Source organism: Arachis hypogaea, chromosome 13 (assembly GCF_003086295.3).
Source record: "Arachis hypogaea cultivar Tifrunner chromosome 13, arahy.Tifrunner.gnm2.J5K5, whole genome shotgun sequence".
Lineage (NCBI taxonomy): Eukaryota > Viridiplantae > Streptophyta > Magnoliopsida > Fabales > Fabaceae > Arachis > Arachis hypogaea.
The window spans coordinates 105,738,231-105,763,130 of NC_092048.1; the positions used below are offsets into that span (position 1 = coordinate 105,738,231).

The window sequence follows — 24,900 nt, forward strand, 5'->3', positions numbered from 1 at the left end:
CTGTCACCGCACGGCTAATCATCTGTCGGTTCTCACTCATGCTGGAATAGGATCCATTGATCCTTTTGCGTCTGTCACTACGCCCAACCCTTGTGAGTTTGAAACTCGTTACAGTCATTCAATCCTTGAATCCTACTCGGAATGCCAATGGATTCTAGCTTATACCACGAAGATTCTGATTAAGGAATCCAAGAGATACTCATTCAATCAAAGGTAGAACGGGAGTAGTTGTCAGGCACGCGTTCATAGATTGAGAATGGTGATGAGTGTCATGGATCATCACATTCATCATATTGAAGTGTGAATGAACAACTTAGATAGAAACAAGCGTGTTTGAATAGAAAACAGAAATAATTGCATTAATTCATCGAGACACAGCAGAGCTCCTCACCCCCAACAATGGAGTTTAGAGACTCATGCTGTCAAAGAGTACAAAGTTTAGATCTAAAAATGTCATGAGGTACAAAATAAATCTCTAAAAGTTGTTTAAATACTAAACTAGTAACCTAGGTTTACAGAAAATGAGTAAACTAAGATAGATAGTGCAGAAATCCACTTCTGGGGCCCACTTGGTGTGTGCTGGGGCTGAGACTTGAGCTTTACACGTGCCTAGGCTGTTTCTGGAGTTAAACGCCAGGTTGTAACCTGTTTTGGGCGTTTAACTCCAACTTGTAACCTGTTTCTGGCGTTTAACGCCAGAATACAACATGGAACTGGCGTTGAACGCCAGTTTACGTCATTTATCCTTGAGAAAAGTATGGACTATTATATATTGCTGGAAAGCCCTGGATGTCTACTTTTCAGCACAATTAAGACTACACCATTTGGACTCATGTAGCTCCAAAAAATCCATTTTGAGTGCAGGCAGGTCAGAATCCAACAGCATCTGCAGTCCTTTTTCAGCTTGAATCAGATTTTTGCTCAGCTCCCTCAATTTTAGCCAGAAAATACCTGAAATCACAGAAAAATACACAAACTCATATTAAAGTCTAGAAATATGAATTTTTCCTAGAAACTAATAAAAATATACTAAAAACTAACTAAAACATACTAAAAACTACATGAAATTAACCCCAAAAAGCGTATAAAATATCCGCTCATCACTCTACCATTGCAGGATCCTCAGGGTCAGGCTTCTTTTTCAGAGGAAGCTTCCTTAGTACTGCCTGTTGCAGCTTGCATTCCAGACAGACTCTGAGAAATCATATTGACTTGCTGAGTCAATATTTTGTTCTGAGCCAATATGGCATTCAGAGTATCAATCTCAAGAACTCCTTTCTTCTGAGTTGTCCCATTATTCACAGGATTCCTTTCAGAAGTGTACATGAACTGGTTATTTGCAACTATTTCAATGAGTTCCTGGGCTTCTGTAGGCGTCTTCTTCAGATGAAGAGACCTCCAGCAGAATGGTCCAATGACATCTTGGACAGTTCAAACAGACCATCATAGAATATACATATGATGCTCCATTCTGAAAACATGTCAGAAGGACACCTTCTGATCAATTGCTTGTATCTTTCCCAAGCTTCATAGAGGGATTCACCTTCCTTCTATCTGAAGGTTTGGACTTTCACTCTAAGCTTGCTCAACTTTTGAGGTGGAAAGAATTTGGCCAAGAAAGCATTGACCTACTTTTTCCAAGAGTTCAGGCTATCTTTAGGTTGTGAGTCCAACCATGTCCTAGGTCTGTCTCTTACAACAAAGGAAAAAAGCATAAGTCTGTAAACCTCAGGATTAACCCCATTGGTCTTAACAGTATCACAGATTTGCAAGAATTCAGCTAAAAAATGATGAGGATCTTCTAATGGAAGTCCATGAAACTTGCAGTTCTGCTGCATTAGAGAAACTAATTGAGGCTTAAGCTCAAAGTTGTTTGCTCCAATTGCAGGAATTGAGATGCTCCTTCCATAGAAATCAGAAGAGGGTGCAATAAAGTCACCAAGCATCTTCCTTGCATCTCCACCATTGTTGTTGGGTTCGGCCATCTCTTCTTCTTTTTCGAAAAATTCTGTCAGGTCCTCTCCAGAGTGTTGTGCCTTAGCTTCTCTTATCTTTCTCTTTAGAGTCCTTTCAGGTTCCGGATCAGCTTCAACAAGAATGTTCTTATTCTTGCTCCTGCTCATATGAAAAAGAAGAGAACAGAAAAGAATAGGAAACCTCTATGTCAGAGTATAGATATTCCTTTATGTGAGTAGAAGAATAGAAGAAATAGAATGAAGAAGAGAGAGGATGAAGAATTCGAACACAGAGAGGGAGAGAGGGTTCGAATTAGAAGAAGAAGAGAAGTGTTATTAAATAAATAAATAAATAGAAAGAGATGAGAGAGAATTCAAATTTTAAATTAAAATAAAAGGAAAATATTTTTGTTTTTATTTTAATTATTGGTTAGTATTCGAAAATTATAAAAAGGAATAAAATTAAATTAAAATTTAAAACAATTTGTTAATTAAAAAGAATTTTGAAAAAGTGGTGAGGAGTTTTCGAAAATTGGGGAAAGAAAAAGGTAGTTAGGTGGTTTTGAAAAAGATATGATTGAAATAGTAAACTTTTAAAATCAAACAAAAAGTCAAGTAGTTAATTGAAAAATATTTGAAAATCAATTTTGAAAAGATAAGAAGTTAGAAAAGATTTTGAAATTGATTTTGAAAAATATATGATTGAAATTTATTTTGAAAAAAATTTGAAAAGGAAATTAAAAAGATTTGATTTTTGAAATTAAAGTTGATTACTTGACTAACAAGAAACTAAAATATATGATTCTTAGAGTTTAAAGATTAAATCTTTCTTAATAGGCAAGTAACAACTTGAAATTTTTGAATCAAAACATTAAATGCTAGCATTAATTTCGAAAATATGGAATAAAAGTAAGAAAAAGATTTTGAAAATCAATTTTTAAAATTTTTGAAAATTTTAGAAAAAATGAAAAAGATTTGATTTTTGAAATGTTTTGAAAAGATAGGATTTTTAAATTGAAATTTTTACTTGACTCATTAGGAACAACTAAATTTTAAAAATTTTTGACTAAGTCAATCCAAAATTTCGAATTTTATGAGAAGAATAAGGGAAAGATATATTTTTTATTTTTGAATTTTTAATGAGGAGAGAGAAAAATAACTAAATGACTCAAAACATAAAAATTATGAATCAAAACACATGATGCATGCAAGAACACTTTGAATGTCAAGATGAACACCAAGAACACTTTAAAGATCATGATGAACACCAAGAACATCTTTTTGAAAATTTTTAAGAAAAGAAAAACATGCAAGACACCAAACTTTAAAAAAAAATTATTAACTTTAAGAAAAATTTTTAAACTTTAAACACTAATAATTCAAAAATGCATATGAAAAAAAAGAAAAGACACAAAACAAGAAAAACACAAGATCAAACAAGAAACACAAAATATTTTATTTTTGAATTTTTCAAAAATAAAAAGCTTAAAAATAAAATAAAATTACCTAATCTGAGCAACAAGATGAACCGTTAGTTGTCCAAACTTGAACAATCCCCGGCAACGGCGCCAAAAACTTGTTATGCCGGAATCGTGATTATTCGTTCCCTGGCTATAGTACCAAAAACTTTATGTGGGAGAACGTGATTCCAAGACTTCTTCACAATTCCGTGTAACTGACCAGCAAGTGCACTGGGTCGTCCAAGTAATAAACCTTACGTGAGTAAGGGTCGATCCCACAGAGATTGTCGACTTGAAGCAAGCTATGGTCATCTTGTAAATCTCAGTCAGGCGGATTCAATTGGTTATGAGATTTTGATAATTAAAATATAAATAAAATAGAAAATAAAATAGAGATACTTATGTAATTCATTGGTGGGAATTTCAGATAAGCGTCTGGAGATGCTTTGTTGCTTCTGGACTTCTACTTTCCTACTGTCTTCTTCCAACCATGCATTACCTCCTTCCATGGCAAGCTGTATGATCCTCTCGGATGAAAATAAATCCATATGCACTGTCACCGCACAGCTAGTCATCTGTCGGTTCCTGCTAGTGTCAGAATAAGACCATTGTCTTTTTGCACACTGTCACTGCACCCAACATTCGCAAGTTTGAAGCTCGTCACAGTCATATCTTCCCAGATCCTACTTGGAATACCACAGACAAGGTTTAGACTTTCCGAATCTCAAGAATGCTATCAATGGTTCTACCCTATACCACGAAGACTCTAATATCACGGAATGGAATGCTATGTTGTCAGGAGAGGCAATCATGCGTCGTGAACCAAGAGGCCAAGAGATATACACTCAAGCTATTGCAGATAGAACGGAAGTGGTTGTCAGGCACGCGTTCATAAGTGAGAATGATGATGAGTGTCACGGGTCATCACATTCATCAGGTTGAAGTGCGAGTGAATATCTTAGAGAAGAAGTAGGCGTAAGTTGAATAGAAAAACAATAGTACTTGTATTAACTCATGAAGAACAGCAGAGCTCCACACCTTAATCTTTGGGGTGTAGAAATTTCACCGTAGAAAATACATAAGTGAAAATAGTCTAGGCATGGCTGAATGGCCAGCCTCCATGTCCAAGGTCTAAGGACTAAATGTCCAGAGATATAAAATAAATCTCTAAAAGTTGTTTTTATACAAAACTAGTTACTAGGGTTTACAGAAAATGAGTAACTAAGTGCAGATAGTGCAGAAATCCACTTCCGGGGCCCACTTGATGTGTGCTTGGGCTGATCATTGAAGCTTTTCATGCTTGGGCTGTTCCTGGAGTTAACCACCAGCTTTGGTGCCAGTTTGGGCGTTTAACTCCAATTCTGGTGCCAGATTGGATGTTTTACGCCAAGATGTTTTAGGCTGACTTTGAACGCCAGTTTGGGCCATCAAATCTCAGACAAAGTATGGACTATTAAATATTGCTGGAAAGCCCAGGATGTCTACTTTCTAACGCAATCTACATCACACCAATCGGGTTTCTGTAGCTCCAGAAAATCCACTTCGAGTGCAGGGAGGTCAGAATCCAACAGCATCTGCAGTCCTTTTTCAACCTCTGAATTAGATTTTTGCTTAGGTCCCTCAATTTCAGCCAGAAAATACCTGAAATCACAGAAAAATACACAAACTCATAGTAAAGTCCAGAAATGTAATTTTTGAATAAAAACTAATAAAAATATAATAAAAAGTAGCTAAATCATACTAAAAACTATGTAAAAATAATGCCAAAAAGGGTATAAATTATCCGCTCATCAGTGGCATAGTAACATGTTACAGATCAAAATTTAGGTTATGCTTATTCGTACACACATGTAAACAGAGAAGATAAAGACAATCATGCAATTTACAGTGCTGAAGTAAGTAGGAGGAGAAAAGAGCGTTACCACCTTATGGTTCATCTTCTTTGTTGTTGTCCTTTTCCTCTTATTCTTCCCTTTCCCTTGCCAAACTCAGAATGCTTGCTCATCCTCAAGCAAAAATTAGAACAATTTCTATGGGGCTAAGATAGATCATGAATATCTTACACAATGAAATGTTAACAGTATATGTGTTGCAAGCAAGCAAAATTAAAGATAACAATCAAGGCACAAGAGACAGAGACATTGTCATTGCAAACATAAGAGGGTGTGCATGATACATTGCATAAAGAAAATAATTGACACACCAAACTTAGTGTGACACTTTCACTTGGAATTAATGCAACCAGTAAAGATTGGAAGCAAATTTTGTTGCATAGCAACACCAAGCTTAGAATGCAACCATATGTCAATTTATTTGAACTAAAACTAAACACACGGAACTATTATATGCTCTTAACACAATCACCAACTGAAGAATTTGTCACAGCCAAGATTTCTTGGTGATGTATTAGCAACAACAGTTAATGAGCAAACTAAAAGACAATACTAAAAACAAAGAAATGACTAAAGAGAATGAAAAAGTGTGAAACCAAAAGAAAATTAACACTGCAAAGGCTTTATGATTATGCAGACAAGTGGTGTTGCTGGATTTATTGCACAGAAAATTAAGTGGCACACCAAACTTAGAAACTTAGTGTGACACTTTCAGTTTAGAATTGGTGCAATTATCCATAAAGATGGAAAACAGATTATTGCAGGGCAACACCAAACTTAGAATGTAATCATATCCCAATTTATTGAAATTAAACAAAGCAGAGAAAGAAAATAAACAAAGCAGATAGAGAGAGTAAACAAAGCAAAGAAATGAAATGTTACCTACGGTTGGGTTGCCTCTCAACAAGCGCTCTTTCAGTTTGTTAAGAGGAATGACCTCAAGGGGGGAGAAGATTCAGCTAGTGTCCCCTGTCTTGGTCTCTCCTCAGCAAGCTTCCTTTTGTTAATGGCTTGATTGAGCTTGCTTGCTAGATCAGGGGTAGGATTGGTGCTCTTGTTAGTTGCCTTCACTTCTTGGATATCAATACTTGGTGGTTGTGTGATTGTTGGAGTGTTTTCTTCATCAAAAGCCTTTTGAATTGGTTGTTTCATGAGCCCTTCATCTATGTAATTCTCTGCTTCAATTGACTATGAGCTTTCTTGATTGTCTTCCTCACTTTCTTTTTCCCTCACTTCCTCCTATACACTCAACATTTGTCTTAACAGCACTTTCATTGAGGAGGTTTGTTGATCTTCCCAAGATTTCTTCATCTCCTCTTCATATCTTTCAATCACAGATTCAAGTGTTGAGAATCTTTGGTTTAGGAAAGTTTGTGGGGGTTGTGAGTTTCCATGTTCCCTTGTCATCTCAAGTGGCTTCTGTGGATATGCACGTTAAGGTTCAAATTCCTCCACCACCTCCTCCTTCTTCACTGAAAATTCACTTGACACAGAGAACTCTTCATGTTGCTCTTCTACTTCCTCCTTCACATCCACCAATTGATCTTCATCTTCCTTGCTTAGTAATTCTTTGTTTCTCTTTACTTGCTCCAAATATCTATCCATCTTATTGCAGAGGGCTTCTTGTTCTTTCCAAGAGTCTATGGATGTTTGCAAGTATTGTTCAAATGCTAGCTCAAGGGATGAAGGTTGAGAGAAATTTTGTGGGCATGGATGTGTTGTGGTGATGTTGTTTTGAGTGGTATGGAATGAATCTTGTAAGTTGTGTAATGAATTTTGTGAATGTTGAAATGAGTCTTCTGTGTAGTGAAATGAATCTTGTGGTTGGTAAGGCGAGTTGTATGGATCTTGAGGGAGGCTTTTTGTTGAGGCATAATCAAGTGAAGAAGAATTTTCAAATGAGGAACTGGGAGGTGAGGTTGGACAAGTTTGCATAAATGAATTGAAGGTTTGCTCAAGTGATGATGGCTCTTGATAAGTGGAGTATGAACTGTCAAATGCTTTCTGGTTTTGATCCTCCCATCCACAATGTGAATCATTGTAGAATTCATCACAGTATGGTTTATTTTGTGGCATTGGGAAACAATCTTGCATGAATTCATCGAAAGCACACTCTAGTGATGATGTCTCTTGATGAACCAAGTAAGGATCACCAAGATCTCTTTGATTTTGACCCTCTCAATCACAATCTGAGTGGTTGTTATAGCAGTATGAATCATCTTGTGGCTCTGGAAGGTGTTCATACTTGTTGATACTCCCATCCACCATTAGCATAATAACATGAATTATTTTGTGGTGTTGGGTAGTATTCCATGGAATTGTCTTGATTAGCATATCCCCATTGGTTGGATTGCTCATAATCTGTTGATTCTTGGTGATATTTGATAAACCTATATTTTATGATGTATTTTGTGCTAAAATTGAGTGTTTTTATCAATTCTTCACCCACTTATTCATGTAAATTGCATGGTTTTACTTTCTCTTCCTTATTTTATGATATATATGAAAAACATGTTTCCTATGCTTTAAAAATATTAATTTTAATTATCCTTTATTACCATTCGATGTCGTGATTTGTGTGTTAAGTATTTTCAGATCTCATAGGGCAGGAATGGCTCAAAGGACAAAAAGGAAACATACAAAAATGGAAGGAAAGCACACAAATGGAGTTTTGAAGAAAAGGGCAGCGACACGAACGCATGGAAGACGCGAACGCGTGCCTAGAGCGAAAATGCAGTGACGCGAATGCGTGGATGATGCGGATGCACGCCTTGAGCAGAACGCAATTGACGCGTACGCGTGACCGACGCGTACGCGTGACAAGGAAAACTCCCAGATGACGCGAACGTGTGACCCACGCGAACGCATGACAGACGCCACGTACAAGAATCTGCAGAAAATGCCCCCAGCAATTTCTGGACCCTTTTTCGGCCCAAATCCAAGCCAGAAACACAAAATATAAGCCAGAGAATGGAGGAATCAAAGGAGAGACGTAGAACAACTGAATAATTCACAATTTTAGGTTTTAGATGTAGTTTTTAGAGAGAGAGAGATTCTCTTCTCTCTCTTAGGATTAGGATTTAGGATTTCTATTATGTTTAAGCTATGATCTCTTCAATCACAGGTTCAATGTCCCTTTAATTAATTTTCTAGTTTTATTTACTTTATTACTTTAATTGATATTTATCTTTCTAGATTTGGCTTATGAACCATTCATGTTATGATTTTCTTAATTAATATTTTTTGACATATTCCAGATTTGATTTTGCTTTAATTTGTTTATGAATGGTTTCAATACAAATTAGATTTATTTTCCCCTTTTGATTTTGGTTAAGTAATTAACAACACTTGAATTATCAAACTCAGCTGTTGAATGAAATTGGAATTCTTTGCTGATTGATTTGTATTTCAATAACTCTAGTCTTTCCATATGAGTTGATTGGGATATGAGGATCAATTCAATTTGTTCACTTGACTTTCCTTTGTTTAGCAAGGGTTAATTTAAGTGGGAGCAGAATCCAATTCTCTTCACACCTGATAAGGGTAACTAGGATAGGACTTCAATTCCTTATACCTTGCCAAGATTTTTATTATTTATTTAAATTAATTCCTTACAATTTACATTCTTGCCATTTACTATTCTTGCTTTTTATCTTATACATTAAAAAACCCAAAAATATACTTTTTCCATAACCAATAATAAATCATATTGCCCTGCAACTCCTTGAGAAGACGACCCGAGGTTTAAATACTTCGGTTATAAATTTTATTGGGTTTTGTTACTTGTAACAACCAAACTTTTGTAAGAAAGGAATTCTTCTCGGTCTAGAAGCTATACTTACAACGCGAATTTATTTGTGAAAATTCTAGATCATGCGAGACTTTCGCTCTTCAAAATGGCGCCGTTGCCGGGGAGTTGAGACTATGTGCCTTATTATTGGTTATTGTAAATATTTTCTTTTGCTTGTTTATTTCTTTTTTATTTTTATTTTCACTTTTAATTTTTATTATTTACTATGAATTCTCACCCCTATCGCTTTGAGTTTGGTTCTAATAATGTTGAAAGGAATGGAGGCTATAACGAGAACATGCATCAAGGTCAAAACAATCAGAGATGGACGGAGCCACGAGGATCTGATCAACCCTTTAGGCAACAACACCTTCCAAACTATCATGGACGACGACCATTCAATAGTGCATGTCAGAACAATAGTTATGGTGGACCCCCTTATAATTACCGACAAGCCCCATCATACGCCTATGAACCACCTCCTCAACACAGCTTTGAACCACCACACTCACAAGCCAACTACCACCATTCACCTCCAGATAACCCTAACCCATACCCACCCAAATTCCAACCTAATTACTCTAGAGAACCACCACTTCCCTATGCACCATGTCCATATCCATCATTCCAAGAATCAAGGGAGCAACTCAAGGAAACATTTGAAAAATTTCATGCCATGCTTCACCAATTGAATCAAGCGATAAATAGACTACCTTCCTGATGTTCGGACACTCAAGGAACCTCCATGGCTTCATATGGACAAACTAATGAAGAACGCAGTATGAAGGAGATACTAGAAACCCCACTGGACAGTACAGAGCATGATTTTATACTGGAACAAGTGGAGGAAGCTGAAATTATAGAAGAAGAAGAATTGGTTGAAGACTTAGGAGACGCTGAACCTCCATGGGAATCCAGAAATTGTGGAGGATTCCGTCAAGAAATTTACAATTGATGCTAAGGAGGATAGTACACAACCTCCAAAGCAGGAATCTTATGAAGAACTGGACGGAATAACTCAACAAGCAAGTTTCCTTGATAATGAAGATCACGAGTCAAGTTCTCCTAGTAATGAACTTGCATCCGCAAGAGAATTATTTGAGATGGAAGAATCTTCCCTAAGTGAATACGAAGATGATGCGGAGGTAGACTTTTTGCAGCCTCCAACTTATGATTTAAGTGATGAGGAAGATATCGAAGACTTCGATCAAGACATGGTTACAGTTGAAGACAATTGCAAAGAAGTGGAAGAATTCACAGAAGAATGCAAGGGAGTAGAGCTTGCAAAACCACTGAAAACACCTATTCCAAGGTCATTACCACCCAACACAAACTTCAAGTGGGTAAAATCCTTAGCTTTTATCTTTACTTTTCCACTTGAATATGGTTTAATTGAAACAGATGGTCAGCTTAGAGCTCTTTGCGGCTTTAAGAGTAAAAAGGAAATGGTTCGTGCTCAAGGCTGGTATGCAAGATCCAATAAGGTTCCACGCTTCAATCTGAAGTATAAGGATTGGTTTCAAGTTAAATTGAATAGGTCTCGGAGAATGTTTGGCCATCTTGGTGAGAATGCAACTTCCAAACCGCCCGGGTGGAAAAATAAAAATCAAGACAAAGGTGGATATAAGAGCAAGGTTTGGGATCCTGGAATCTATTCTGACATTCAACACCCCAGGAACCTGAGAACCTATTTGAATTTACTCAAAGACTTTACATGCCTAGTTTGGGACCCCGGAGGCTGTTGGCATTCCAAACAGTGGTGGAGATTTTTGGATGAATTCAAGCACAAGCCACCATAACAAAGGACTCCCCAAATGTCCAACTTAAGGACTTTAACTAAAAGTGCTAAGTGGGAGACAACCCACCATGGTATGATCGTTCATTTTTATTTTATTTTATTGAACCTGAAATTATTCATAGCATCTACATCAGCATTGCATATTGCATACCGCATAATTGCATAAAAAAAATCACCCCACGCGAGCGCGCAGGCCACGCGTGGGCGTCGACTGGAAATCGACGTAAAGATCCAACGCCCAAAAAGTTGGGTTGGAATCGTGTGGCTGGTATGCCTTTAGCACAAACTAGCCCACGCGTTCGCGTCCCTGACGCGAACGCATCACTTGCACTACGCGCATCCCAAGCGAAAGCGTGAGCGACGCGTCCGCGTCACGTGGATTTTATGGATCCCATTGGAAACAGAGAGTTGCGTCAAAACGACACTGGAACTGTGTGTTTAGAACAATTTTCAGCGACGCGTTTGCGTGCTTCTCGCGTACGCGTCCCTTACCTTTTACCCAATTCACGCGATTGCGTTAATGACGCGTTCGCGTCAACACCCTTTTCGCCCAAATCACGCGATCGCGTGCTCCACGCGTTCGCGTGGATTCAAAAACACTAACCCCCATTCACGCGAAACCCTACCCATTCACGCGAAATCCCCCACCCCCTCTGTAACTTCTCTTCTACCACCCCCTCCCCAACCACCACCTCTCCCAGCCGCCCAGACCAGCCATCCCAGCCGTCGGACCGCCGCCGACACCACCCCCTTCTTCTTCTTTCCTTCCTTCTTCCCCTCCCCTTCTTCCCTTTCCTCCTCCCTCCACAACCACCAAACCCCATTGCCGCTGCCCCATCACCAAGCCGCCACCACCGCTCCACCACCAGTCACTACACCCCCTTCTCTCTCCCCCACATCAACCTTAACTACCCACAACCACCCAACCACCCCTGCCTCCACCTCGATCCGCCACCGTACTGCCACCCACCGCCGCTGCGTCATCAACACCACCACCATCTCTCTAAGCCTACTTTCTGTTTCTACACACTAGGTTCCGCCGAACCCCGATTTTGTTTTCTGATTAGTCAATTAGTTGCATATTTTACAGTTTTTGTTCGAAATAGGATAGTTAGAGATGCCTGATTGCCTTCTACCACGTGGATCTCATCAAAGCTAAGCCCAAATACTCACCAAGTAGGTCCCAGAAGTGAATTTTAGCACTAGAAATACTGTTTTACCCTTACTAGTCATTAATTTAGTATTTAAGGGATTAGATTTATGTAATTCGTACATCTTCGCCCATCATTCAGCATATTTTCGTTTTACCACTTTGTATTTTCTTTCAGTATGAGTTTCTAAACCTCCTAGGTTGAGGGGAGGAGCCTTGCTGAGTCCTTTGAATTAATAAAAGTATTACTGTTTCTCTTCGATCCGTGTGTGATTAATTCTAAGATGTATACTCGTTCTTCAACATGGTGAATAGGATGATCAGTGACAATTAGCTCTGTTCATCATACTAAGACAAACGTGCATGACAAACACCCGTGTCTACTTGGGTTCATGTGAATACTTCAGTGGAAAGCATTGAACCGCCAACTTGATTATACATCTCTCAGACGGCTAATCCATGACTTCATTGGGGACTTCTCGAGACACCAGTTCAACCGATTTACAGGGAGATTAGGTTCTTTGTGGTAGAGGCTAGAACCCAAAGATGCATTATTCTCTGATCCGGAAGATCCGACCTTGTCTGTGGCATTTTAAGTAGGATCATTAAGGAGAATGGACTGTATGAGCTTCACCCTCAAGCAGACTCGATCCACACTAACCCTGGGATTCAGATCCAGAGGAGTATTGACGACCTCTCAATAAAGGCATTGACACTACAAGAAAAATACCCATTCAGCCACACTTTTTTTAAGCTACATTTGAAAAGCGTAGCCTATTCATAGAATAGGCTACGCTTTTCTTTGTGTTGCCTTTTCACAAGAGAAAAGGATACACAATTGTGGCATCATTTAAAAAGTGTAGTCTTAGGTATTTTAGAAATCACTTATAAAACGTAGCCGTAGGTTGATATCTATAGGTTCACTTTTTGTATCAAAGGGGATGCTTTTAGAGAGTAGCCTATTTTTTAAGTTTTGGGTGCATTTTAAAAGTGATGCCTAATGTTTTTAGAGTAAAAAATTTGACACTTGGTGAATTTTTTAATTTCTCTCTTAACTTTTTACCGGTGTAAGCACACACACTCTGTAAGCTCACACTTAGTAAAACTTTTCCCTCAAAAACTCAGAATTCACCCAACTTGTCACCACCAACACTTCGTCGCCTATCTCATCAAACCCCAGATACGTTCTGCCGTCACACTATCCACTCAAGAACCATCGGTGTCGCCAGAAATTAAACTCAAAATATGCTCTGCCGCCGTCGTCGTCGAATGCCAGAAAGAGAGAGAGAGCTCGAGGAAGAGAGAAAACGCAATGGAGGAGAGAAGAAAGGGGTGCTCTGTCGCCGCTGAAGCTCCACCGCCGCTGCTAGGGCTCCACCAACATAAATACATTCTTTCAAGGGAGGCATTGACACAGCTCTCCAAAGCACACTTAGGGATTTTTTTACCCTTTCCCCCCAAAGCACACTGATCATATCGCGCCCTCACCTTCGATTCCCCATCAGAGAAACCTTTCGTGCCCTCACTTCTCACCTTCACCACTCACCGTCCCCACTCAGCACTCACCACTCACGACTTCGCCACTCATCGTCAGCTGCGCCCTCCTGCATTGATCGTCAGTTGCGCCCTCCTGCATTGATCGTTAGCTGCGCCCTCACCATCGTCGTCTCTGCCCTCAGCTCATCCTCTCTGCGCTCAGCTCATCTCTCTTTGCTCACGTCGTCGAGAAGGTATCTATAGATTTCTGTATGGTTCTAAAATTTGGGTGGTTAGGGTTCCAATTTTAGGGTTTTTAATTTGGGGATTTTTTATCTGGTTTATATGCAATTGTGAATTGTGATTTGATGAACAACCCATGTATTGTTGATGAACATACATGCTATTTATTTATTTCCATCCGCGTCTACTCGTTCTTCTTGCCTCTGCGCATTCTGGTTCCATTTTCTCCTTTGAATTTGCCGCTGCTTGTGCAATCTGATGATGAACATTTTTTTTAATGGTTGAGTATATTGCTAAATTTATTGCTTTAATCACTAGGTGCTGTGTTAAGGAAGGAACAAAATTTTTCTGCAACCCAGCATGTTTAAGGAGAGTCGCAATCTTCTGCTAGGTCCATACGTCTTTGTTGTATGCTATAATTGCTAGTGCTTCCTCTAATGAACTTGTATTCTATAGTTGGAAAATAATTAATTGCTAGTGCTTCTTCGGTGTCCTGCAATTTGAAAGCCCAGGAGCCTCTGTCTTTTCTTTTCATTTGTTGTATAGTTTTGCATTTGACTTGTTTTTTATGTGCAGGATAAATATAAAGTATACAATCTTTGTTCTGAGCGGCTGTATGATGCATCATTGTTTGAGGGAAAGGTGAGTCCTAAATTTTACTTAGTCTTTGAGGAGAAGTGTGGAACCACAAAAGCGATGTGAATTTCATTTATACTCCATAAACTTTAAGTGTGTCATTAATGTATGCTTTAATTTCTTTGTCTACTTTGAATATATTAATTCATATCATCTATCATTTGTTTTGTTATGATGATAACTAGACAGCTTAGACTACATGTGTCAGCTTTCTGTTTCACTTGGGTTATAATTTTTTTCAGCACTTAGATTTGTTTTTCAAACTTCATAGTTTCGTGAATTGAATGGATGCTTTGCTCTGTATTCTCTCTGGTTTTATTATTGCATTAGGGGAAAAGCTTTTTTGTTCTTCTATTGTGTACGATTGAATTTGTGCTATAGAGTTCCTGTTCTTGTTATGTAATTTGTATTAATGGAATCCAAAACAGTGCAGGGGCATTTGAGTTTTGAAATACTTTCAATTCTTATTATTAGTCTTCAATATGTAGTGCAAGATCACTTGGAGGATTTTAATTGGTGTTGCCATGGAATATGTAATCCGACAGCCCATTCTAGAGGTAAGCAGCACTGTATTTCTCAAAATTTGGAGGCGAAAAAGTTTCTGATTGATGCACTAATTTATGAAGTTTTATTCCTTAATTTGTCTTCAATTTTTTAAACCTTTTGCTTCAATTTAATTGTGTAACTTGATGTATTCTTGAACTATGTGTTATGTGCATTGGTGGAGATTTTGCTACTTGTGTTCAGTGCAGTAAATTGCCGGTCCTACTTGTATTCAGTGCTGTGAGATTTTACTAATCAACATGTTTGCTAGTAAATTTAGAAGTTCATATAGTTCTAATTTCTACTGTCTTGTGTGCCTGTGTCCTTTCTCGACATGCGTTTGTTGACTTATTTTGGTGTTGCATGTTATTTTGTGCTTTCAGTTGATATCCTGATATTTTCAATTTCTGCTGAGTGTGATTAGGCAATTAGGGTTCCTAATCCCCATTGTCAAGAACAAAACACATAGCTCAAGTTGTTGCAGCTGGGCTCAATCTTCCTTTTGAAGAAGGCCCCCAGTGTAATGTTAGCCACTCAGGTCCAATTTCTACAAGGAAGGCTGTTTAATTTCACTGCCTGCTTCATAATGTTTTTAGCCCTCAGTTATAATCTTTCTTTTATTCTCTTTCACGTATATCTGTTTTGATTAATCAGTTGACACTTGAAGTCTATTTTACTGTACAGGTAGTGGAAGATCTCTGTGAGTGCTATTTTGGTCCTTCATTTGAACTTCTTTCACATGATAAGGTAAGTTAGATGTTTAACGGCACTTTTATATGCTCTGCTGATTATCCTGTACCACCATAGTAAAATTGCCAATTGAAAAAAATTTATTCTATACTCTGCAATTAGGGTTAAATTTAATTAGGATTCTATATCACAATTTCATATTTAATTAGGGTTTTTCTATGTCTGGTTCAATTTCTGCCGTGCTGTCTGTGTTAGAAGCTTTCTCGTGCAGAATCACATTTGAGCGCTGCTTGTTATTATTAGTGTTGAATTCTAATTTTATTCTTTATTCAATTTGTCATGAATTGACTTTGGTTTTATTTGATGGTTTCCTGTGGTTTAGGGTTCTGATTTTATGGTTCAGTGAAATTTGAGAGGTTTGGGATTCCAATTTAGGGTTTTTATTTGGGGGTGTTAGCTACTGGATATACCACTGGTAGGAATTGGGGGTTTTAGCATTATACTGATTCGTGTTATACTGCATGATCAATGCCGAGCAGCAGACTTTCATTTTCTCTCAGTGACATTTAATCGGAAAAGAGGAGAAACTATTAGTAAGTGTAGCTTTTGCTAAAGAGCTTCTCTTCATGTGGTATTTCAGGGTAACTCAAGAGCTTCTCTTTATCTTTATATTCATGTTTAGACGGAAAGTACTAAACTTTACCATTATAGACTAACTATGATGCGAAATGCATGCTTCCATTTGGATTAAGTTAAAGGGTACTTCATTTTGTACCTTTATCTATATATGCTATACCTGCATGCAAATGGGCGTTGAATTCTTTGGATATGCATGGCTTAGTTAGCATTTAATTGGTTCAACTGTATGGACTCTTGAAATATATTAAAAATATATATGATTTTTTTCCTACCCAATTGCATAGGCAGTCAAATAATGTACACTTAGGAAATAGTTTCTTTTTGATTCCGTGGTTTATTCTTCTTAAGTGACTTGCATAATACATATTAGTGTTTTACATGTAGAAGATCAAAGTTTGTGAGATTGAGGGATTGCCAATAGACTAGAATGTATTCATAGCTTCTCCTAACCTGATCAAGCATGGTGGGGCTACAGATTTAATATGGTTTAAGGTATCAAGCCCATGAACTCCAAGGGAGAAGCTTACCAAATAATACTATCAACTTTTTTCCTGCATGATAATGATGATGATTATTGCTATTTTTATTTTTGTATGAAAATAAGCAAGAAGAATTTTGTACTTTATGATGGAAATAATTGTCAAGGTTTGAGCTGATATTAAATGAAGTTTTGTAGTTGACTGATCTATAAACAGGTTATTGTTTCCCATGGAGATTGTGACAACTACAGCTGAACTTGGGATAAAGCTAAACACTACCACAGTTGAAGAATCTGAACAAATGAAGAAAAAACTGGTTCACAACCCAAAGCTGAATTTTTTGTGGACCAGGACATGGAATTAGGTATCATTTAATCTTCAAAACAGCATTTAATTCAAACTCATGTCACTATTTTTAGTTGCTAGGTTAAAATGTTTATATTTTTAGGCTTAGATTTTCAGTTTATTTGCTTATAATCTTATATTTTAAATTGTTATCAATTTATTTCCATGTGACAGTTTTATTAGGTTAAAATGTTTATATTTTTAGGCTCAGATTTTCAGTTTCATGACACTTAAATTGTTATCAATTTATATCAATGTATTTCTTTTTCAGCTACTCATATCACATTATGTGTAGTCTTCAAAGAAACATGTGTGATAATGAGACAGGCCATGTCCTTTATGAGACCATGTTTGTTTGGAATGAATTCTTGACACGAGGAATTAGGAATCACCTCCAGAATGCTCTTTGGACAGCTGATTCTGGCGGCTGCAGGTGTAGCTAAAGATCGCAAGTGCACCGCTTTTCCTCCTGTTAAACCGGCATTGGTTGCCTCCGGTACTCATTTGGTTGAACCAGACACCATGGCAGCAAAAGATGGTAATCTCATTACTGCCGCCACTTATGAAGGGCACCCTGAATTTATTCAGCACTTTATGAAGGCACTAGGAGGCAACATAAGTGGCTCCAACAAAAAAAATCCTCTTTCTTTGTGGGGTACATTCAAATGATTTTCAGGCACATAACTCATAGGGACTTAATACTCAGGGCACTAAGGTCTTTGTTTATTCTCTTTTCTTTTATTTATTTTAATAATAGATTTAATTTGTAATCCTCTTTATATTCATTGATACATGGAAAGTAGTAGTTTAGACATGTTTCATTTTTTTTACTCTATTGTTGAATGATTGTTCAATTGGATAGTTGGATCCATTGTTTTATGTACTAATATATTGTAACAGTACAGTGCTTGTGAATCTTTAGAATGTATTTGCTGTGTTTTGCTAGAATATTTTTGAGTTTAGTATAATTGTGTATTTATTTTTATTTTATAATATTTAATTTATTTAATTAAAAATACATAATTATATATATAATCATATTATTAAATATTATGTTGTACAAAAAATTATTAGAATATTATATATATATATATATATATATATATATATATATATATATATATATATATATAGAAAATTAAAAAAAAAACAATGAGGGACCTAAGGCTACACTTATATAGAGTAAGCTATAGTATACAAAAAAAAAAAACGAGGGACCTAAGGCTACACTTATAAAAAGTAGCCATGGTATACAATGTGGCTACGCTTTACAAGTGATGCAGTAGTGTTGAAAAGCATAGCCTATTCTGGCAAAAATGGAAGTTGAAAAGCATCGCCTTTGGTCCTGAACAGCATCACTTGAAAAGCGTACACTATTCCCAAATGCCAAAAGCGTAGCCCTTGGTATAGAAAAGCGTAGCCTTTGAGATTAGGCAACGGCCGAATAGGAATCACCCCAGAAAGCGTAGCCGTAGCCTAAGGCATCACTTTTTTAACTTTTGGCTACACTTTTCAAGTGTACCTGAATGGGTGTTTTTCTTGTAGTGTGATCACATACAGCCTGTCATTGACGAAATCACTCACTGATGCACGGAAACTTGTCTCTCAACAAATTTTCCTTCGGCAAGTATACCGAATTGTCGTCAAGTAATAATTCACAAAAGAGTGAAGTGGAATCCCATAGAGATTAACGGATTAAGCAATCAATAGTTGATTAATTATCCTAGTTAGACGAATCAGATTGGAGTGATAAGTAACAAAGAAATGTAAATGGCATAAAAGTAAAGAAAGCAATAAAGTGTAGAAAAGTAAAATGGCAAGAAAAGTAAATGTAAGAACTAAAAATAAAATGAACATTGGGATCAAGAGATATTGCAATCCTCCGGATCGAGTTCATTCTCATCTCTTCCTCAATCAATGCATTCATTGATCTCCTTGGCAATCCAATCTCTCTAAGCTTGAACAATTTCCCAATTCCTTGATTTAATTTCTCATGGGAAGAGATGAAGTTTGGTCACTGATTATACCACACACATTTATAGATCAAAGTATTGGTAGGATTAAATGTCACAATAGCCATCCAACCCCCAACCTAATCCAATGTGAGAGAGCATTTCTAGCATGATTTCCTCATTCCTCTTCCAAGGTTCAGAGGAAATCCAAGTATGAGCAATTTCTCTTCTGAGAGAATTACCCAATTGGATGAAGATCGAAAGCTCTCAAGTAAAATCAAGAGAAAAGAAAGAAGAAGAAGAATAAGAACTACAATTGATCCATTGAATCACAATAGAGCTCTCTAACCCAATGAAAAGAGTTAGTTGTTCATTGCTCTACTCAAACAAAAAAAAAAGAAAGAAAGTGCGAAAAAATAAAGAAGAAAGTTAAAACTGAAAATAAAACTTCAAAGTTCATAAATGAAACTTACAACTAAAACGAAACTACTCTTAAGGAAGAAAAGAAGAGAAAAGGAAGAAGAGTGGTTGAGGGGAGGGGTCCGAAGACCCACTCCCCTTGGAGTGTGCCAATTCACAGAAGTTCGAATCGGTCTTCACCCTCTCCCGCTTCCTTCAATTCTCCCGTTCCAGAATCAATTCAAAGTAGAAACTAAGGCCTTTTTATAGGCTCTTCTAAATTACAAAATGAAATTAAATTAAAAGTAAATTACAATGAAATGAAAATTAACTATTCTAGATGCTTCTTGTGGCCTTGATTGGTTGACAATTATGGGCTTGCTTGCTTGAGCTTTGAAGTGGACTTGAGAGAGAAGTGAATAAAGTTGAGGTCCAAGTGGTAATCGTTAGTGTTACCGTTAGCCATACCAACGCTACAAGTGTGGTGTTAGTGTTGAAGTTATTGTGGCTAACGTTACACTTGCTATCCAGTTGGTGTTTTTAGGGCTTAAATGATGCCTATTATTTGTGCTCCAATTTCATGCCAACTATAGATCATTATATATCATTTGAAAGCTCTGAATGTCAGCTTTCTAATGCAACTAAAATCACCTCAATTGGACCTCTGTAACTCAAGTTATGCTCCTTTGAAGGGGACAGGGTCGCTGGCATAGTCGCTGGCGTTATTGGCAAAAGTGAGTGCCAATAACATTAACGTTCAGTGGATTAATATTGCCACGTTCTGGAGCTCAAACTTGATGTCCACCCCATACTATTATATATTGTTGAAGAGCCCTGGATGTCTACTTTCCAATGCTATTGGAAGCGCATCATTTAGAGCTCTACAACTCGAGTTACACTTCTTTGCACTTTCGGTGCAGGTTTTCTCCCTCAAATTTAGTGTCCACCATGTAGTGCCATATATTCTTGGAAAGCTCTAGAATCCTACTTTCCATTGCCACTGGAATCACCTCATTTGGAGCTTTGTGGCTCAAGTTATTCTTGTTTGAAGAAGGCATGGTTAGGCTGCCGGGTGAGATTTTGCCCACGTTAGTGTCCACGTTAGTGGCACTAACGTGGCCACTAACGTAGGCCTTCTTTGCTTTGCAAACGTTAGTGGCGTTCACTTTTTCCACTAAATTTCACAGCTGCCTACTTTCTTCCACGTTAATGCCCACGTTAGTGTAACTAACGTGGCCATTAACGTGGGTCTTCCTTTGCTGCGCTAGCATTATTGGCACTCACTTTTGCCAATAACGCTGCTCCTTCTTCAAAGTTAATGCCATTAACGTTCCCACTAATGTTCCAAACTTTCCTTCCTTCCACGTTAGTGCCCACGTTAGTAGCACTAACGTAGCCACTAACGTGGCTCTTCTCTGCTTCTTTTCGCCTGAAATCAAACAAACAAAGTGCATCAAGGTAACATACAAGATGATCTTTATATACTAAGTGCGTTAATAATACTCAAAATCAAAACTTCACTTAGTGTGATCTATTTTATCATATTTACCCTGTATATTAACTAAAATTCACCTATGCTTGAGATTTTGTTTCATGAAGAGATTTTTCATGCTATTACTCATTTATTGGCAAAATTTATATGAAAACTAACTAAAACCTGCTGAAATAACTATAAAAAAAAGGCAATGATGCACCCGCATCACAACACCAAACTTAAATCTTGCTTGTCCCCAAGCAAGGAAAGAATTATGTACAAAGGATTCATTTTATTGGATTGTGTTGAAGAATTTCTTATGATGCCTTGGTGAGTGAAGTGATTAAGTGATAATGAAGGCCAACTCCAATTATATGCTTATGCAAGGGTTCCAGTGTTCATTAGTCCTTACATCTTGGAAGTCTTAGATTTTAGGAGTGTCATTCGGATAGTATTATAGAGTCTTCTTTATAGATTATCACCTTGAAGCAGTATTTATTTGTCTTGGCCTCGACTCTAGGTGTCATGTCTCAAAGCGGCCCTTTAGGATAAGTTTTCAATCAATACTCCCAACCCAGTTGGGTTAAGGTATTTGGTGATGAAGCATTGATGAATTATTTTGGTGGAAAATAAATTTCTCCCAAAACACACAAATCTAACCGGCAAGTGTACCGGGTCGCATCAAGTAATAAAAACTCACGGGAGTGAGGTCGATCCCACAGGGATTGAAGGATTGAGCAATTTTAGTTTAGTGGTTGATTTAGTCAAGCGAATCGAGTGTTGGTTGGGTGATTTGTGATTTGCAGAACGTAAATTGCATGAAAGTAAAGAGAGCAGGAAATTAAATTACTGAATCTTAAGGAACAAGAAATTAAATGGCAGAAACTTAGAGTGCAAGAAATGTAAATTGTGGATTCTTAATGTGCAAGGAATGTAAATTGCTTGAAATGTAAAGGGGATTGGGACGTGGATTTGCAGAAATTAAACAAGGAAAAGTTAAATTGCATCAAACAGAAGAGTAAAAGGGAATTGGGATTGGATCGGATCTTATAGCAGAAAAGTAAATGAACATGGAAAGCAAGAAACAGAGAATTGAAATGGGAAATCAGATCTCAGGGCCCAGAGACTAGAAAACCAAGTCTAGATCTCAATGCCTTCCTAGATCCAACAAGAACAATTGCAAGGGAATTGTAAATTGCAAAGAGAATAGATGAAGAGCAATTAACCGGAAATGAAATTTAATTAATAGTAAAGAAACAGAGAGATCCAAGATTGAGATTGAAATAGAATTTCTTCAATTCTCCAATCCAAGATCCAAGACAAGTGTAATTGAAATTGAAAGCAATGAAAACAAAGAAATTAAAGATCACTCTATGCCAAAAGCTATGAAAATTCAAAAGAAAAACTCTTCCGGAAAAAGCTCCCGAATAACTTGAATTCTATCCTATTTATACACTTTCTTCTAATGATCTTCAAGCCTTGAGTTGGGCCTTTGCTCTTGGTGGAATTGGGTTGAAAGAGGCCTTGGTTGATTGCTCTTGAAGTTTGGAGAAGAACCAAAGTGAACCAATTGAACCGGTTTTGAGGTTAGCAAAAGTTGGAGTAAAAGTTTGAGCCAAAGTTAGGGGTCTAACTTTGGCTCCAACTTTTCATATCAGCTAGCACAATTTGCTGATATCAACGTTGGTGCCAACGTTAGGGGTCTAACTTTGACCCTAACGTTGGCCTTGCCTAGTGTGCTTGTGGCGCCAACGTTAGCCACCAAGTTAGGGGGCTAACGTTGGCGCAAACTTTTGCTCCTCTCTCTTGTATTTTCATGTGCCAACGTTAGCCTCCAAGTTAGGGGTCTAACGTTGGCGCAAATGTTAGGTGGCTAGGGAGGAGTTTCTCATGCCAACGTTAGCCTCAAAGTTAGGGGGCTAATGTTGGCGCAAACTTTTGGTGCCCAGGGGAGAAATTCATGTGCCAACGTTAGCCTCAAAGTTAGGGGGCTAACGTTGGCGCAAACTTTTGGAGCCCAGGGGGGAATTTTCAAGTTCCAACGTTAGCCTCCAAGTTAGGGGGCTAACGTTGGGGCTAACTTTTCAACCAAAAGTTTGTGCAAAAGTTTGATGCTAACTTTAGGTCCAACTTTTTGCTTCCTGGTTCAATTTCACTTATTCCGTTGTCCTCTCTTCACTCCTAGCCATTCCTCTTTGCTTCAACCTTTCTCCAAGCTTTCTTCACCTATCATTGATCAACCAAACACATCAAAGCTATGCTCAAAATCATGAGATATTCATTCTTTCATAATATGCAACAAATATAGCATAAAACCTCATGAAATGGCATGAATTCATACATGGTTGATTCAATCAAGGGAAACATGAAAATCTACCTAATTGGCTTGCTTGTAGCTTAAGAAAGTGCATAATTCTAATGAAAACAAAAGAAAAAGACTAGTTAAAATAGGCTAAGATGACTTGTCATCACAACACCAAACTTAAAGCTTGCTTGTCCCCAAGCAAGAAATAAATTTATGCTCCAAGGTTCTTTCAATTAAGATGGATTGAAGAATAACTTGTAAAGTCCAGTGAGTGAAGTGATCAGGTAACAGTGGGGTGAACTCTAAATCATATGCTCATGCAAGGGCTTCAGTGCTCACTAGTCCTTACATATTGGGAGTCGTAAGTCTTAGGATTTTCATCCAAATGGTATCATGGAGATCCCTTTATATGTAATCACCTTGAAGCAGCTTATAGTTTCTGTGCTTTGGCCTCGACTCTAAGTGTCATGTCTCAAAGCGGCTCTTTAAATAAGCTTTCAATCAATACTCCTAAACCAGTTGGTTTTAAGGTATTAGGTGTTGAAGCACCCCTAAGGATTTACTTGCTCAAGCCTCTTTCTTTGACACAACTCAACCACAAGCATTTTACTAGGCTAACAACTCTTTGAGTCATTGTTTCTTCTTTCTTTTCTGCCTAGTAATTGATGCTCAGAGCCTTGGGCCATGTTCTTTTTGTTTTTGCATTTTTTTTTCTTTCTTTTGTTTTGTTTGCTGCTTCTTGGATCAATAAGTTTTTGAGAATCTCCACAATACTTCTTTGAACTTCATGTCCCGCCTATGAGCTCCCATGCAAGTTTTCACAAGCATGCAACCTCAATACATAATCATGCAACTAGAACCACCACTTCTCCTAATCTTTTGCTTGTCTCAAAATTGTTTAATTCCTCAATCTTTCTTTTCAAAGAACTTTCATGTGATGCATTTCTTGGAAATTGAGTGCAAACAAGTTTTGAAGATGAGAATGTTGTGAATGATCAAACATCTTGCTTATTGAATTATAAAGAAAGAAATTATACTATGCATGCAGGCAGGGGTATATAGAAAGAAACTATACTATGCAGACAGGTAGGGTAATTAAGGATACAATCCAACTTTCAATCACAGCAATATTTGATGTAGAACAATCACTTAACAATACAACCTGTTGGAGTTCACTTGCTTTCCTTCTTCTCATCATCATCATTGCTGTCCTTTATGTTCATCTTTTGCTTCTTTGGTTGATGATGCTCAATCCCTCCAAAAGCTTGTATGACATTCTGCAATGATATTGAAAGTTGCTTGTTCCCGAAGCACTTGGAAACAATGGTTAATTTTCATGATTTATTTGCGGGCTTTTTGAACTTACTTTGGTGTGGGAACACCAAACTTAGTACCTTGCCAATGCATTAGATTAACCATGTGTGAAACTCTTTTTCTCCTTTTTCAAAAGCAATAAAACTGAAAACTAGGAAACAGCAGAATAGTTAACTAGTTTATCCAACATGCTTGAAGCTAGCATTATGCAGAAGGTGAGAATGTGTTTTATGATGAGATTTTGGTGGAACACCAAACTTAGAATCTTTCATTCTCCCTTAGATTGTTTTGGTGTGCAACACCAAACTTAGCTTCTTGCATTATAGATAAAACTAATTAACCTTTTTATTAAAATAGTTA

At 37.4% G+C, this 24,900-nt stretch overlaps 1 long non-coding RNA gene across 8 annotated transcripts; it reads left to right on the forward strand.

Annotated features, from left to right (window-relative positions):
* Positions 1 to 13,152: 13,152 nt before the first annotated feature.
* Positions 13,153 to 17,995, forward strand: LOC112732523 (uncharacterized). Of its 8 annotated transcripts, none has more exons than XR_011869851.1 (4): positions 13,153 to 13,775; positions 14,341 to 14,406; positions 14,834 to 17,115; positions 17,368 to 17,995. It is a non-coding gene; the product is annotated as an uncharacterized lncRNA (long non-coding RNA). The 8 variants fall into 8 exon arrangements; XR_003168051.2 differs by lacking the exons at positions 13,153 to 13,775; positions 14,341 to 14,406 and having other exon boundaries at positions 14,422 to 14,957; positions 15,368 to 15,481; positions 15,628 to 17,115; XR_003168050.2 differs by lacking the exons at positions 13,153 to 13,775; positions 14,341 to 14,406 and having other exon boundaries at positions 14,432 to 15,481; positions 15,628 to 15,690; positions 16,968 to 17,115.
* The last annotated feature ends 6,905 nt before the right edge of the window (positions 17,996 to 24,900 follow it).